Raw genomic sequence first — 14,829 nt, 5'->3', positions numbered from 1 at the left:
TCCCAGGCAGAAAGTCTCCCCAACAGCATCCTCACCAACCTCCAGGGCTGTTTTGCCTAGCTGTCTCTTTGGCTAATGTAGAAGCTTTGGAATGAGACAGGGAGAGAAAGGCATGAGCGGTGGGGGTGGGGACCTTTCTCAGAGCTTATTAAAAAATCTTTTGTGTGCCACAGAATGAGTCCAGTCTTGTCGGCCCTGCTCCCCCCAGCGCTTAACTTTTTCAGGCCTGATGAGCACAAACGCTTCAGTTAGTCCGTGAAACCAAAGACCCTCCTTGGCCTTCCACTGTGTCTGCCTTTCCTTTATGCGGCCATCATAATTAGGCAGTGGCCTGACTCCGTGGCCCGAGGTGCCTGCTCCGGCTCTCCACAGCCCTGTCGTGTCTCAGGGGACCCACACGCCGTGCCAGCCTGGAAGGACAGTCTGGAAGGAAAGCCCGTTGTCAAACAAATCATCCTTCTGGGAGCACAAAGCCGCGGGGACCCTGGGGGTGCTGCTGACACTCGGGCCAGCGGCATTAGAGAGTGGCTTTCCTGTGCGGCGCTGAAGCCCCAAGTTCGGAGACAGAAAGCTGGCGGGCAGCCAGCGGCGGCGGGCACCTTATCTAAATAAAGGGAGAGGACGCGCAGCGCAATGTTATCACGAGCGCACAACAGGCTCGGCCATGGGAAGGGCTGCGTGGGTGGTTCCGGGTGGCGATTGCGAGGTTGTTGGGTTGTCGTTGTTGTTGTTGTTTCCCCCCCTTCGGTAGCTGCTGGTTTTGTTTTTCATCTATTCAGTTTTGTAGTATCCAAAGCCGGGAGCTTGGCACAGCCTGGAGGCAATACCCAGCCGGCCCTTGGCACAGCACGCAGCCCCCGTCCACTCCTACCACCCCGCGCCGAAACGCCCGGCTGGTCTTGGAGGGCCGGCCCCAGGGGGGTTATTTGCCCTGCCTGTCTGGCCTCCTCCCATCCCTCCTGTGCATGTCCCCAATGCTCCCCTTCGCCATGTCCAGGTGCTTCGACTTCCCTCCCACCTTTAAAATGCCCCCCCCCCTCCACCGCCAGATTCAGGGCAGGGAGGAGCTGGAGATTGCATGTTTCCAGGATCCTGCAGCCGGGAAATGTCCTTTTCCTTCCCCGTTCAGCTTTTGACCCGAAGGAAGAGGAAGACTTCTCCATTGTGAGCATTGCTTTTTCACTGGAAGCCGTGGTTTCTAAAAGCAGCCTCACCGGGCGCACCGGATCGACTGTATACAACCCCCACCCCACGGCCCTGGCCGCAGGGCTCAGGCACACACAACTCAGGGGACACAGCTGGCCCAGGTCAGCGGGTGGAGGCCACTGACTGGGCCACTGCCGCAGGCCCATCCGTGTCCCAGAACCCTGCTCGTGTTCTGGAACCGGGCCTTTCATTCTCTCTTAATCCTTTAGGCAAACACTGTGTGTCTGCGTGTATATACGTGTGTGTGCTTGTGTGTGTGCGTCTCTTTGAAATCATCCAAAAAATAAAAAAATAAAATAAAAAGGGCTTTCATGGTTGGAGCCTGACCCAGTGCAACGCCGAATACATTATTGCTTTCAGAGCGTGGATAGCAGATCTACACGTGAAACACAGATCAAACACGGCCCACAGAAACAATGGGAGGAAGCATAACCAGAGTGAATTGATTCCTTGATCCTGCTGTACCAAAAAATTAAAGAGGAGCACTCCTGGGGTTTTTAACCCAGATACGACTTCAGCCACAAGCCGTCTTTCCCCTGTTCTGGGATCTCTCGTGCTGGCTCTTTTTCTGGGTCTGAAACAGGGAACAGAGCAGGCAGTGTTGAGTTCTGTGGGCCCAGCTGGCTTAAAAAAAAAATTTAAATAGCTCCATCCCTTCGCCCCTCAGCACACGCACAGGTCTGCGTGTACACGCACACGGGTTCATTTTCTCGCTTCCCCAGAACTCAATAAGAAACAGGACAGACTCTGCCATTCCCCCAACAGGACAAGAGAAGGAGAAGGCAGAAGAGGCCCTGACAGGCATCAGGAAAAATTCTTAAAGCAAAAAAAGGGGCGCCTGGGTGGTTCAGTCGTTAAGCGTCTGCCTTTGGCTCAGGTCATGATCGCAGGGTCCTGGGATCAAGCCCCACATCGGGCTCCTTGCTCAGCAGGAAGCCTGCTTCTCCCTCTCCCGCTCCTCCTGCTTGTGTTCCCTCTCTCGCTATCACTCTATCTGTCCAATAAATAAATAAAATCTTAAAAAAGAAAGAAAGAAAGAAAGAAAAAGGTCCTAATCCCTAGCCTGGGGCCCATCTTGTCTCTCCATGCCCAAGAGAGGACATGGCCCCTTGGCTCTCAAAGATCTTTTAAATACGTAGGTGGTCTTGCTCCAGTCGGCTAGTTTTCATGTCGGCACTGACCCTGGGCTGACCCCAGCCCCGAAGATCCGGATTGCCCTGCCTGACGGCTAAGGACTGCCCACACCAGCCTTCTGACGACGGAACACCAAGGCCACCCTGTCAGGCTGGTCAGATGCAGCCAGCATCCTCCCCCCTTCTGCTCTAATCCTGAGGCTGTCCTTTATTTAGACGCCGTAGTCCAGCCTACTCTCCAAGTCCCAGATCCACTGGCTGGAGACAAGCCGGGGATGGCCACAGGCCAGCTCCAGATGGCTCCCCTGAAGAGGCCTCAGGAGGACAGCCCCAGCTCGGGCGGCTTGTAGCTGAGATGGAGCAGAGATCGCGGGCTTGAGTCTCCACGGCCTGAGTTCAAATTCTGGCTCTCTCACTGGCTGTGACCTTGGGCTGCCATGTGACTTCCCTGATCCCAGTCTACACATCAGTCAGATGAAAGAGGAGAAGGCCCTGTGAGGGCAAAGCAGAGGGAGATTTGAAGCTGCTGTCCTTCAAGTTTGGAACAATGTGGCCTCAAGCCAAGGAAGACTGGTCCGGCCACCGCAAGCTGGAAGAGGCCAGGAACCGATTCTCCCCTCAATTCTCCAGAGGGAACGTGAACCCTGCTGACACAGCCCATTTGGCCTGCTAAGACCAGACCAGCATGCTTCCGGCTTCCAGAATGGCAAGAGAACAAGCGTCTGTTGTTCCAAGTCATGGAGTCTGTGATCATTTGTTACAGCAGCAGAACTAGTCTACTACGGGCTTTACCTAGGGCCCTCCAGAGGCTTCTGAGAAGTTGTCTTCCCTGGACAGGCCCTCACAACCAGCTTGTACAATGTGGGGAGACAAATGCTATCCCTGTTACCAACGAGGAATTGGAAGGTCCCAGAAACTCAAGGTCCGAGGTTGTCTGGTGGCAGAGCTGAGACTAGAACCCAGGTCCTCCAGCGTCCAGCGCTGCTCCCTCTCCACCAGCCATCAGGCCCTGTGCCCACCCTCTCTCCTCTGACCAATTCTGAGCAGGTAGAAAGAAGGACTCAGTCCCCAGCCAGAGCTGGGCAAGTCCCTGAGGGCTGGAGGCCAGGAGGACCACTCTCCCACCCCCATCCTGGCCCTGGCGTTCTTGCCTCTGGGTGAAAGGTGAGGAGGAGGCCAGAGGAGAGGGAATCCGGGGATGAGAATTCTCCCTCAGGGACTCACCTGGGAGCCCTGTCAAGTCTCCCTGGGCCTCAGATTCCCCTGCGGTGACAGGGAGACGCTAAGGAGGCCGTCCCCCTCCTCCAGGAGCTGTATGAGTTCAGAATGCACACCTGTCCAGAAATGCAGAGAGGTAGTTACCGGGCCCCATGCTCCCTCTTGGGGCTCCTCAAGAAGCTTGCCGGGGGCACGGCACATGGAGCCAGCCCGGGAGGCCCTGCTCTGTCCATTACCCGTGTGGGCCGGGGCCGTGACTCCTGGCTCTGCCCGGAGAGCCTGGGACAGCCAGAGACCCCGGGACCTTGAGGCTTGGGATATGCTAGCTAGCACGAGCTGTGCTGCTCTCCAGAGAGCCCTCACTCTCACTCGCTCGCTCTCTCCTTCTCTCTCCCCGTCTCCCCCTACTTTGCTCTTTCCCACCCTCTTCCGCCTATCCTCCCTCTGTCCTCGCCCTACTCTCTCTCTGGCTCATTCATCTTGCTCCTCTTTTTCTTTCTAGATCTCACTTTCTGACTCTCTTGCACTCTCTGCCGCAACTGACACTGGGAGCTCCCTTTCCGGACAAGGCCAGGGCCAGACTCCCCCTGAATCCACATCCTTGCCTACCCCCTCCTCTGCTGCCCTGCTTCCTCACACCCTCACTGGTCTCTCCTGAGAGCACCCTCACCACTAATCACAGGCACGTGATTCCCCGTGCTTCTAGAGAATTCTTATTTAAGATACCAAGTTAGGTTCTAGGGAAGTGAAATCAACAAACACAGGGCCCCCTGCCCTCCAGGAGCTTCTGTCCTGGTAGGAGAAGCAGTGCCATGGAGAATCCAGAGCAATCCCCGTTGTTCTAGATGCCACAATGGAGGGCCACTCAGCCCATCACAGAGCACAACAAAGTGGGTGATCTGTTGAGTATGTGGGTTAATCAGGGAAGGCTTCACAGAGGAGGAGGTCCAGGTGAATGAGGATGCAGGGGAGAGAAGGGAGATGAAAAGGCAGCCAGAGGGAGAAGATAGGGCCACAGTTTGGCCCACCAGGGGGCTGGCAGCTGCTGCAGGTGGCTGGAACGTGAGGAGACAGGGGAGGTGCAGGTGTGCTGTGTGGCACAGTTTGAGGCTGGAGAAGTTGTAGGGCCTCGTCACAGCAAGCTTCTGGGAGCTCAGCTAAGGAGCTCAAACCTTGTCCCGAGGGCAGTATGGAGCCACTGACAATTTTAGAGAGATCCAGGTTTGGCTTTGAGAGCTTAACCTGGGCTGCAGAGGGCAAAGCGAGATTAGAGCAAGGAAGCTGGAGGCAGGGGTTTAGACAGCATGATCTCTCAGGTTCCTTTCAGTCTGGAAGTTCTGGAAGTCTCCAGGGAAGACAGGGAGAGCTGTGGGACATGGGGAGGAAAGTAGGGCAGGAGTTGGCCTGTCAGCAGGCCTTGACGGAACTGTCAGAAGAGCCAGCAAACAGTAAGCGCACAGGGCCTGTCTGTGTGCCGGGCTCGGCCACACCTTGCCAACCCCGAACCAGAGCCATTCCCACTTGGGCCCATCCCACTGCCAGGCCCTGAGATGCCTGGGGCTGGCACACAGGGCAGAGGACAAAGCAAGATAGCAAAGACAGCAGGGCAATGAGTGATTGGGGAGATGCCACTGAGGCCCTGGAAGAGAGCTAGGTGGGCACAGAACCCCTGTTGCTTAGGCTCTCCCCTACCCCGGCTCATGGCTCAGCCCAGCTTGCCTCTCTTGTCTCCGGCAGGAGGGGAGTACCCCGAGAGGCCCTGGCAGGGCTCAGACCACCCCTCAGAGAGAGGCCCAGTTTCTGCCAATCTGGGGAGGAGCAGAGCCCAAGAGCAGACAGCAAATGGCCAGTGGTGGGGAGGGGGCGCCGCCAAGGGATGCCGGCTCGTTACAATGCGGCACACTGCGGCCAGCCTCCGCCCGGTGCCCCGGCCGCTCTTGCCAAGAGCCATGTGCAGAGCTGCGGGGAACAGGGCAGGACAAGGAGCCCAGAACCAGGAGTCCCAGGAAGACAAGGAGACACTTGTCGGGCTTCTGGGAACCGGTGGAGGCCGCAGGGCCCGGGGCAGCCCCAGGCTGCCTGTAGCGGCGAGGCAGGGAACACTGGCTCTCAGGGACTGGCACTGTGCCCCCTCCCACCCCACCCACTGTCCTCTCTGCCTGACTCCTTCTTGCCTGGCTTTCTTCGACCCCGTGGCCGAAGGACCCAGCTTGATTCCCTTCTGTGTTGTTTTGCCCGCAGACTCCTCCCCAAGGTGGTGGCCTAGAGGGCGTGGGTCCCCACCTGCTCCTATAAGTGACTTGTGCCTGCCCCTCCAAGAGCTCCCAGTGTAAGGGGCAGACAAGACCAAGCCCAGCACGACCGCCCACAGTGCCATCAGCTGTGACAGATAAATGGCAGCCACACTCAGGCGCTCCGTAGAGGCTCCAGGAGGGTGACTGCAGCCGGCGCTCAGCACGCCCCAGGCACGCTCCTGCGGTAGCTTGTGCCCTCCCTGCCTCAGCTGCGGGGCAGGTGCCACTGCTCACTTCCATCCTACAGGTGAAGTAGCCGAGGCCCAGAGCCACTGAGCAACTTGCCCGAGGTCACACGGGTAAGAGTGGGATTTGTCCCTAGTTGCCTGGCCTCGGTGTCTGCCCTGGAACGCGAGGCCAGACGAAGGAAATAGGGCACCTCTCTGGTCTTGGCAGCAACATTGGTGCCGGGTGGAGTGCACGAAGCCTGGAGTCGGGTAGACCTGTGACACTCTAAGCGGTCTTGGGCTCCCTAAGCCAGTTTCCTCACCACTAAACTGGGGACAGAGCAGTGGGTCCCTTCCCAAGGAAAGTGAAGGAGCAGTTGGGTGTGGGGCCCTGAGAGCTGCAGGCACCAGCAGACCCCTGGATTTGCATGGACCTTTAAGGATCTCAAGGCCCTTTCATGTTAATTCATTCAACTTGACCTTGACTGACAGAAGCCAGGTGAGAGCTCTGGAGGCCTAGGCACCAGGAATGACTTATGCTCACCTCTGCCCGGGAGAACAGCCAGGTCCCCAGAGTGGTTCCCCCAAACCCAGCTCCCCTGGCTCTATCTTCCCCTCAGGGACTCCCAAGCCATTGCACAAAGGCAGGGATCATCCCCCTACGTGAGCGGGGGGCGGGGGGGCGGCCAGTATCGGCAGCCTCCAGCATTCAAGGACTAGGGGCCCCAAGTCAGCCGCCATCCAGATGACAGACCCAAATCTGAGACAGGCTGGTGGAGGAGGGGAAGGAGGCGCTCCCCCCCCCACCCACCCCCTCCCCACCAGGAGCTACAGAGCCTGCCTGGGCTGAGCTCCCCTCAGGAAAGCTGCCCTCAGGCCACCACCCCCTGCATGGGGATTTGCAGATGGCTCCCTGATGTGATCTAAGGCCCTCCCTGGCTGGCATCCACCAGCCTCAGATGCAATTAGGGGAAAATAATGCATAAACCAGAGCTGGAACCGGGACTGCAGGGGCTGGGTGCAAGCATGCCCTCCTGGGCTTCAGCCCTGGGCTGCCACCTTCCTTTGTGACCGGGGGACTATGACCTGACTGCTCAGTGACCTGGATCCTCTGTGATCTCACAGCTCTGTGACCTGGCGGCCCCGGGACCCGGTAGCACCGTGACCTTGCTCCTCTGTGATCTCGCAGCTCTGTGACCTGGCAGCCCTGTGACCTGATAGTGCCATGACCTTGCTCCTCTGTGATCTCAGCTCTATGACCTGGCAGCTCTGTGACCCAGCAGCTCTGTGACCTTGTTCCTCTGTGATCTCACAACTCTGTGACCTGGCAGCTCTGTGACCCAGCGGCTCTGTGACCTAGAGGTACCATGACCTTGCTCCTCTGTGATCTCGCAGCTCTGTGACCTGGAGGCACTCTGACCTTGAGTTGGCTCTTCCTTTGCCCAGCATGGTCTCCCCCACCACCATTTTGTTTGCTTGGAAATATCCGTTTCCATCCCCATCTCCGCCATGGCAGGTGCAACCTCCGCCTCACACACAAACACACACACGGACACACATGGGTTAAACTTTATCTTTCCTCCCTCACGACCAGGTGGTAACATGTGTACACCTTTGTTGAAAAGAGTACCACCCAGTGTTACATTTTTTCTCCCACCTGTCTTCTCTCCGTTACAGTTATCTATTGCTTCATAACAAATTACCCACAATGTAATGGTTTAAAACAGCAACATTTATTTTGCTCATCAATCCGTGATTTCAGCAGGTGTGGTGAAGACAGCTCATCTCTGCTCCGACCCACGGAAGGCTGGGGCAGCTGGAAGGCCCCTCTCGTGTCTGGGGGTTCACACTGGCCCTCACCTGGGGCTGGGGTCGTAACCCCTCCCTCTGGCTTCTACATGTGGCTAAGGAGGTCCTTCCCAGCACGGCAGCAGCTTCTGGGAGCAAGCACCCCAAGGTCGGGCTGGGGCCCTAGTGCATTTTATGGCTTCACCTCGAAGGCCACGCGGCATCACTTCTACCATAATCACAGGCCCTCCGATGCGCCAGAAGGGAACATTGACACTTCAGTAGAGAAGTTGTCAGTGGCGAACTGGGATACCCGCATGTCCCACAGCCTGTATGTCCTGTATGTCCACACAGCCGTCTTTGGAAAGTACGGTCTTCCACATTCTGCTGCTAGACTGTAGGATCCATGAGGACAGGCAGCATTGGGTCATGCAAAAAAAACAAAAATCAAAGGCTTACAGAGGAAGGAAAGGTGGGAGGGATGGAGGGAGGGAGGGATTTTATAACAAAAGTGGAGACTCTTTACAGCTGGAAGTTACTGGGGGAGTCACTAGTCTAAGCCGTCCATTTTACAGATAAGATAACTGAGGTTTAGAGGTGTACACACCTGCCCAAGTGCACAGAGCCAGTTCAGTAAGATCTGGTCTCTGAGTCCCTCTCCTCCCCAAGGTGGGCGGGGTTCCCCTAAGGCCTGAGGCCTCCCCCAACCCCCGACCCAGTGCCCTCATAGTACTGGGGGCACATCAGCCCCTCCTTGCACTCAGTCTCCCCAGACTCTGTTTCTCAGGCCTGGTCCTCACTATGTCTGTGCCGCAGTCCCTCCCTGCCTCCCCACATGTGGGCCAGGCTGGGGCCAGTGGCAGGGCCTGGAGCCGGAGCCTGCCTGGGTCTGGGCCTGTACTCAGCCTTCCCAGACCGCTCCGGAGTCAGCCCATCCTGAGCTGCGAGTGTCAGACTCCTCCCTCCACCCTCCTCCCAGCCCGCCCCAGACAGTCCGGGGTCAGGGAGAGAACCCTGGCTGGGGAGCCTGACTGGTGTCAGTCCAAACAGGCTCAGGTTGGTGTGACCCAGGAACCGAGGCCTCCTGGCCGACAAACAGGGTGGATTGAATGGAATCTCCAGCCCTGGAGGAATCCAGTGGCTCACTGGAGGTGTTCAAAAATAGCAGTTCCTCGGGGCGCCTGGGCGGCTCTGTCCGCTGAGCGTCTGACTCTTGGTTTCAGCTCAGGTCATGCTCTCAGGGTCGGGAATCAGACCGAGCACTGGGGGCTCTGTGCTTGGTGGGGAGTCTGCCTGAAGATTTTCTCTCTGTCTCTCCACCCCCCTCCGTCTGCCCACAAAGAAAGAAATAAATCTTAAAAAAAAAAAAAAAAAAAAAAAAGATAGCAATTCCTTTTCTCTGCCTTTCCCTGATCCTCTCTGGCCGCAGGCATGGCAGCTGCCCCCAGCCGGGGGCTTTCCTGGATTCCAGAACATGCGCCTTGGGAGGGAAGAGGATGTCTGTCCTCTCAGCCCTGGCCAGTCAGGGAAGGTGGCAGAACCCACCCTGCTCAGTCTATGGAGGGGACAATGAAGGCACTCGCCCCCCCACCCCAGTCAGGCAAGAACATCCCTCAGCATCACGGAATCCCCTTCCCACCTCAACAGTCACCAGACAGTCCACTATCTCTCGCGGCATAACTAATGACCCCAAAACTTAGTGACATAAAACAACCATTTTATCATCTCTCGTGATGTGGGGGGTGAGGAATGCAGGCAGGGCTCAGCTGGACAATTCTTCAGCAGGACCTGACCCTGACCAGGGTCACTTGGTGGCATTTGTATGGTGCCTTTGCTGTCTGGGCGATCCAAGATGGCCGCGTTCCTGTGCCTGGTGCCTTGACAGAGGACAGTGGGAGGCTGGCTCGGCGGGGCCGGCCCCCTGGCCATGGGACATCATGACCTCTCCACAGGGTCTCTCCAGCAGCGTGGTCCCACTCTGACACGGTGGCTCAGGGCCACAAGAGACCCAGGCTTCGTTGGCATCACTGCCATCCTTCGGAGCCATCCTTCCAGCCCAGACTCGGAAGGGGCGACAGACTCGGCCTCTCAGCAGGAAAAGGGTCAAAGCATTCAGGAGTCAAGTGACCTTCAGACCCAAGACCCAGGGCTCCTGGGTAGGTCTGTCTGCCCTCCAGGCAGCTCTGTGGGCAGGGTCAGTCCCATGACTCACACCAGACTGAACTGGTTAAGAGCTGAATTGTGTCCCCCACCCCCAAATTCATATGCTGAAATCCTAATGCACAGGACCTCAGAAGGTGACTGCCTTTGGAGACACAATCTTTAATGAGGTGATTAAGCTAAAATGGGCCCTTAGAGTGGGCTTAATCCAATCTGACCTTCGTCCTTCTTTTTTTATTTTTTAAGATTTTATTTATTTATTGGACAGAGAAAGACACAGCGAGAGAGGGAACACAAGCAGGGGCAGAGGGAGAGGGAGTAGCAGGCTCCCCACTGAGCCTGGAGCCGGAAGCAAGGCTCGAGCCAAGGCCCCCGGGATCATGACCTGAGCCGAAGGCAGACGCTTAACCAACTGAGCCACCCAGGTGCTCCTAACAGGTGTCCTTCTAAGAAGAGAAAACGTGGACACACAAAGAGACCCCAAGAGTGTGTGGACACCCAAACGGAAGACCACGCAGGGAGAGAGTGAGAGGGTGGCTATCTGCAAACCAAGGAGAGAGGTCTCAGGGGAAACCAGCCCCGATGACCCCTTGATCTTGGACTTCTAGCCTCCAGCACTGTTGGAAAATAAACGCCTGCTGTTTAAGCCCCTTGGGGGTGGCCTTCTGTTCCAGCCAGGATACAAACCCCCTCCAGGTCAGTAAGGACCGGCATGTGGCAGCCATCACTCCCCAGGGCATTTGGTGAAAAGTCTGTTACTCTGGGGCTTTGAGACGTTGACTGATGTGACGAAAGTTCACAGAATGGGTAGAGGAACCGAAAGTCCAGTGGGGATCCTACAAAGGTGATGCTTGGGAGCCCCGCCAGAAGCAGCCCAGGGGAGAGGCCGCCTAGAGCAGGCAGCCGGTCAGCGCCCACCCGGGCCCACTGTGCCCCCCATGCCAGGATCCAGTGAGGAACAATGGGCTTCGGCCGGGCCTCGGCCGAGCTCACGCTAGCCTGTCAGAGAGACCCTGAAAGGACAGATTAAGGGCAGGTCTGAGACTCGGCATTCAGTGTCCCTGCACAGGCAGGGGTGACCCATGTCTGTCACCAGGACCAGAGAGGGCTCCCCCATGGATCCCCTTCCTTCAGCCCCTCCCACGGCCCTCTCCACAGCTCTGTACCACAATTGGTCCCCTCTCCACGTGGACTGGTAATGTCCAGCCCCAAGGGAAGGCCTCCCAGGTGCAGTGTCCACAGAGACTTTGACTTCTAGGGAGCAGGAGGTGAGCACCTGGGTGGTGACGATCGCTACTGCTGTCATTTCCAGCAGGAGCACCTCCGTGAGGCAGCCATGCCCCAGGCCAACTTCCAGTCAGCTTGCCCCACTGGCCTCCTCTGGGGCTGGGTCCCTTGGTGAAGGTTCTCTGTACCCAGAGATACAAACAGGGCACCAAGAAGAAGGTCACAGCCTTGCTCGGAGTCCTGCCTCTCAGAGAGCAGGACTCCAGCCCCTGGGCCACCAACCTGGACCTTATGCTTCCACCAGAAGCGACCCACACACCCACCCAAGGTGGCCTGGCCTCCCAGGCTAGGGGAAGAGGGGCACTCGGATGGTGTCCCACAGAGCAATCTCTTCCAGTAGCTGGGGGGGATGGGGGATGGGGGGCACGGAGGAGGGAGTTGGGCAGGTGGACACCCCATGGAAGAAGAGGTTTTAGCTCCCCCTCTCCAAAAGTATGACTGGCCTATGGCGGGTAGAAGCCGAGGAAAGACAACCACGAGAGCTCACAGCAGAGACCCGTGGTTCCTAGCTCTGCCTGAGAGCTCAGCCCTTGGCTAAGGGCCTGGAGGGCCAGGTGCAATCCCCCCACCCCGCCCCTGCCCCCGCGCCCCCAGCAACTTCCACAAAACATGCCTTAATTTAACTTCATCGTATAAGGTCAAACTGAGGCTCGGAGAGGGGAGGCGATAGCTTTACAGTCACACAGCTGGTAAGAAACAGAGCCCAGGTTCAAAGCCAGGCCTATCTGATGCTGTTTCCGGGCCCTTAATTTCTGCCCGGGGCTTGGAGACCAGAGTAAGAAGGCCCAGGAGGTGTGTGTGCGTGTGCGTGTGCGTGTGCGTGTGCGTGTGCGTGTGTGTGTGTGTGAAAGAGAGAGAGAGAGAGAGTTTGGAGTCTTGGAAATAGATTTCAGCACAATACAAGGAACAAATGACACTTGCACTATTTTTAAAAATTCATCAGTACTTCCTGCGCTTAGGGAATTTCTCTCTGGCCCCGATCCACGGCCATGTTCGCAGGCTTCTCTCCTTTAGTCCCTCTTGTCCCCCTGCCCCTTTCCTCCCCCACTGGCAGACTGCCCCCTGGACGGTTTTTCCTGACTTTTTAGGCAGAGCAATTCTGTCCTCCCTCTGCCTCACCCACCCACGCCCAGACTGGGGAAATGCCCAAGAAGCCTCACCAAAGTGTTGCGTTGATTTTATGCTGGTCCGAGAGAATCCTCTGGCCTCTGCCCATCGCAAACCTCGGCTGCCTTCCTTACTCTCTGCAATTTGAAACCCTTCAGCTGGAGAAAGGCCAGCATCAGCTAGAGCAACGGTCTCACTTTCCATATGAGGAGACACCGAGGCCCAGATTGGCGACATGGTTTGCCTGATGCCAAGGAGGATATTTCTGGAAATTCGGGGCCAGAACCCAGGGACGGAGATGCTTAGGTGTTACCATCTAATTCTTAATATCCTATGGGTCGTATCTGCAGGATTGTTTTTGTTTGCTCCAGCGACAGGAAGCCTGTATTCATTACCTATTGCTTGGTAACAAATTGCTCCAAACGTAGAGGCTTAGAACAGCAGCCATTTATTATCTCACACGGCTTCTGGGGGTCAGGAATCCAGGAGCAGCCTGTCTGGGGGTTCTGCCTCAAGCTTCCATCAAGCTGGTGTCTGCAGCAGCCGTCTCTCAGGTCTTCTCTGGGATAGGACGATCCGCAGCCAAGCACACTCATGTGGCTGTTGGCAGAGGCCTCTGTTTCTTGCTACATGGGTCTCTTCATGGGGGTGTCAGAGCCAGTGACCCATGAGAGAGAGAGAGACAACCCAAGTCAGAAGCAGCAGTCTTTTTATAACCAAATCTCAGAAGGGACATGCCATCACTTCTGCCATATGCTATTGGTCATAGAAGCCAACCGAATTTAAAGAGTCGATCCCAAACCATAAGATACCTAGGAATAAACCTAACTAAAGAGATAAAGGATCTGTACTCTAAAAACTATAAAACACTTATGAAAGAAATTGAGGAAGACACTAAGAAATGGAAAAGCATTCCATGTTCATGGATTGGAAAAATGAATATTGTTAAAATGTCTATGCTACCTAGAGCATCTACACATTCAGTGTGATCCCTATCAGAATTTTTTCACAGAGCTGGAACAAATAACCCTAAAATTTGTATGGAACCAGGAAAGACCCTGAATAGCCAGAGAAATGTTGAAAAAGAAAACCAAAACTGGGGGCATCACAACGCCAGACTTCAAGCTCTATTACAAAGCTGTGATCATGAATACAGTATGGTACTGGCACAAAAACCGATGCATAGATCAGTGGAACAGAATAGAGAGCTCAGAAATGGACCCTCAACCCAAAGGTCAACTAATCTTCGACAAAGCAGAAAAGAATGTCCAATGGAAAAAAGACAGTCTCTTCAACAAATGGTGCCTGGAAAATTGGACAGCCACATGCAGAAGAATGAAACTGGACCATTTCCTTACACCACAAACCAAAATAAACTCAAAACGGGTGAAAGACCTCAATGTGAGAAAAGAATCTATCCAAATCCTTGAGGAGAACACAGGCAGCAACCTCTTCGACCTCAGCTGCAGCAACTTTTTTCAAGACACGTCTCCGAAGGCAAAGGAAACAAAAGTGAAAATGAACTGTTGGGACTTCATCAAGATAAAAAGTTTCTACACAGCAAAAACTAAAATGCAATCTATGGAATAGGAGAAGATATTTGCAAATAACATATCAGATAAAGCGCTAGTATCCAAGATCTATAAGGAACTTCTCAAACCCAATACCCAAAGACAAAGAATCCAGTCAAGAAATGGGCAGAGGACATGAACAGGCATTTCTGCAAAGAAGACATCCAGATGGCCAATAGAGGGGGTAGAGCTCAGGAGTAGAGCATTTGACTGCAGATGGCCAATAGACACAGGAAAAAAAATGCTCAACATCACTCAGTATCAGGGAAATACAGATCAAAACCACAGTGAGATACCACCTCACACCTGTGAGAATGGCTAAAATGAACAAGTCAGGAAACAACAGGTATTGGCGAGGATGCAGAGAAAGGGGAACCCTCCTACACTGTTGGTGGAAATGCAAGCTGGTGCAGTCACTCTGGAAAACAGCAGGGAGGTTCCTCAAGAAGTTGAAAATAGAGCTACCCTACGACCCAGCAATTGCACTACTGGGTATTTACCCCAAAGGTAAAATGTAGTGATCCAAAGGGCACCTGCACCCCAAAGTTTATAGCAGCAATGTCCACAATAGCCAAACTATGGAAAAAGCCCAGATGTCCACTGACCAATGAATGGATAAAGAAAGCATACACACACACACACACACACACACACACACACTAGAATTTTATTCAGCCATCAGAAAGGATAAAATCTTACCATTTACATCAATGTGGATGGAATTGGAGGGTATTATGCTGAGCAAAATAAGTCAATCAGAGGAAGACAATTATCATGTGGTTTTACTCATATGCGGAATATAAGAAACAGCACAGAGGATCATAGGGAAAGGGAAAGAAAACTGAATGGGAAGTCCTCAGAGAGGGAGAAAAACCATGAGAGACTCTTAACTCTAGGA

The sequence above is a fragment of the Neovison vison genome, chromosome X (assembly GCF_020171115.1).
Source record: "Neovison vison isolate M4711 chromosome X, ASM_NN_V1, whole genome shotgun sequence".
NCBI classification, from domain to species: domain Eukaryota; kingdom Metazoa; phylum Chordata; class Mammalia; order Carnivora; family Mustelidae; genus Neogale; species Neogale vison.
This window is presented reverse-complemented; position numbering follows the sequence as displayed.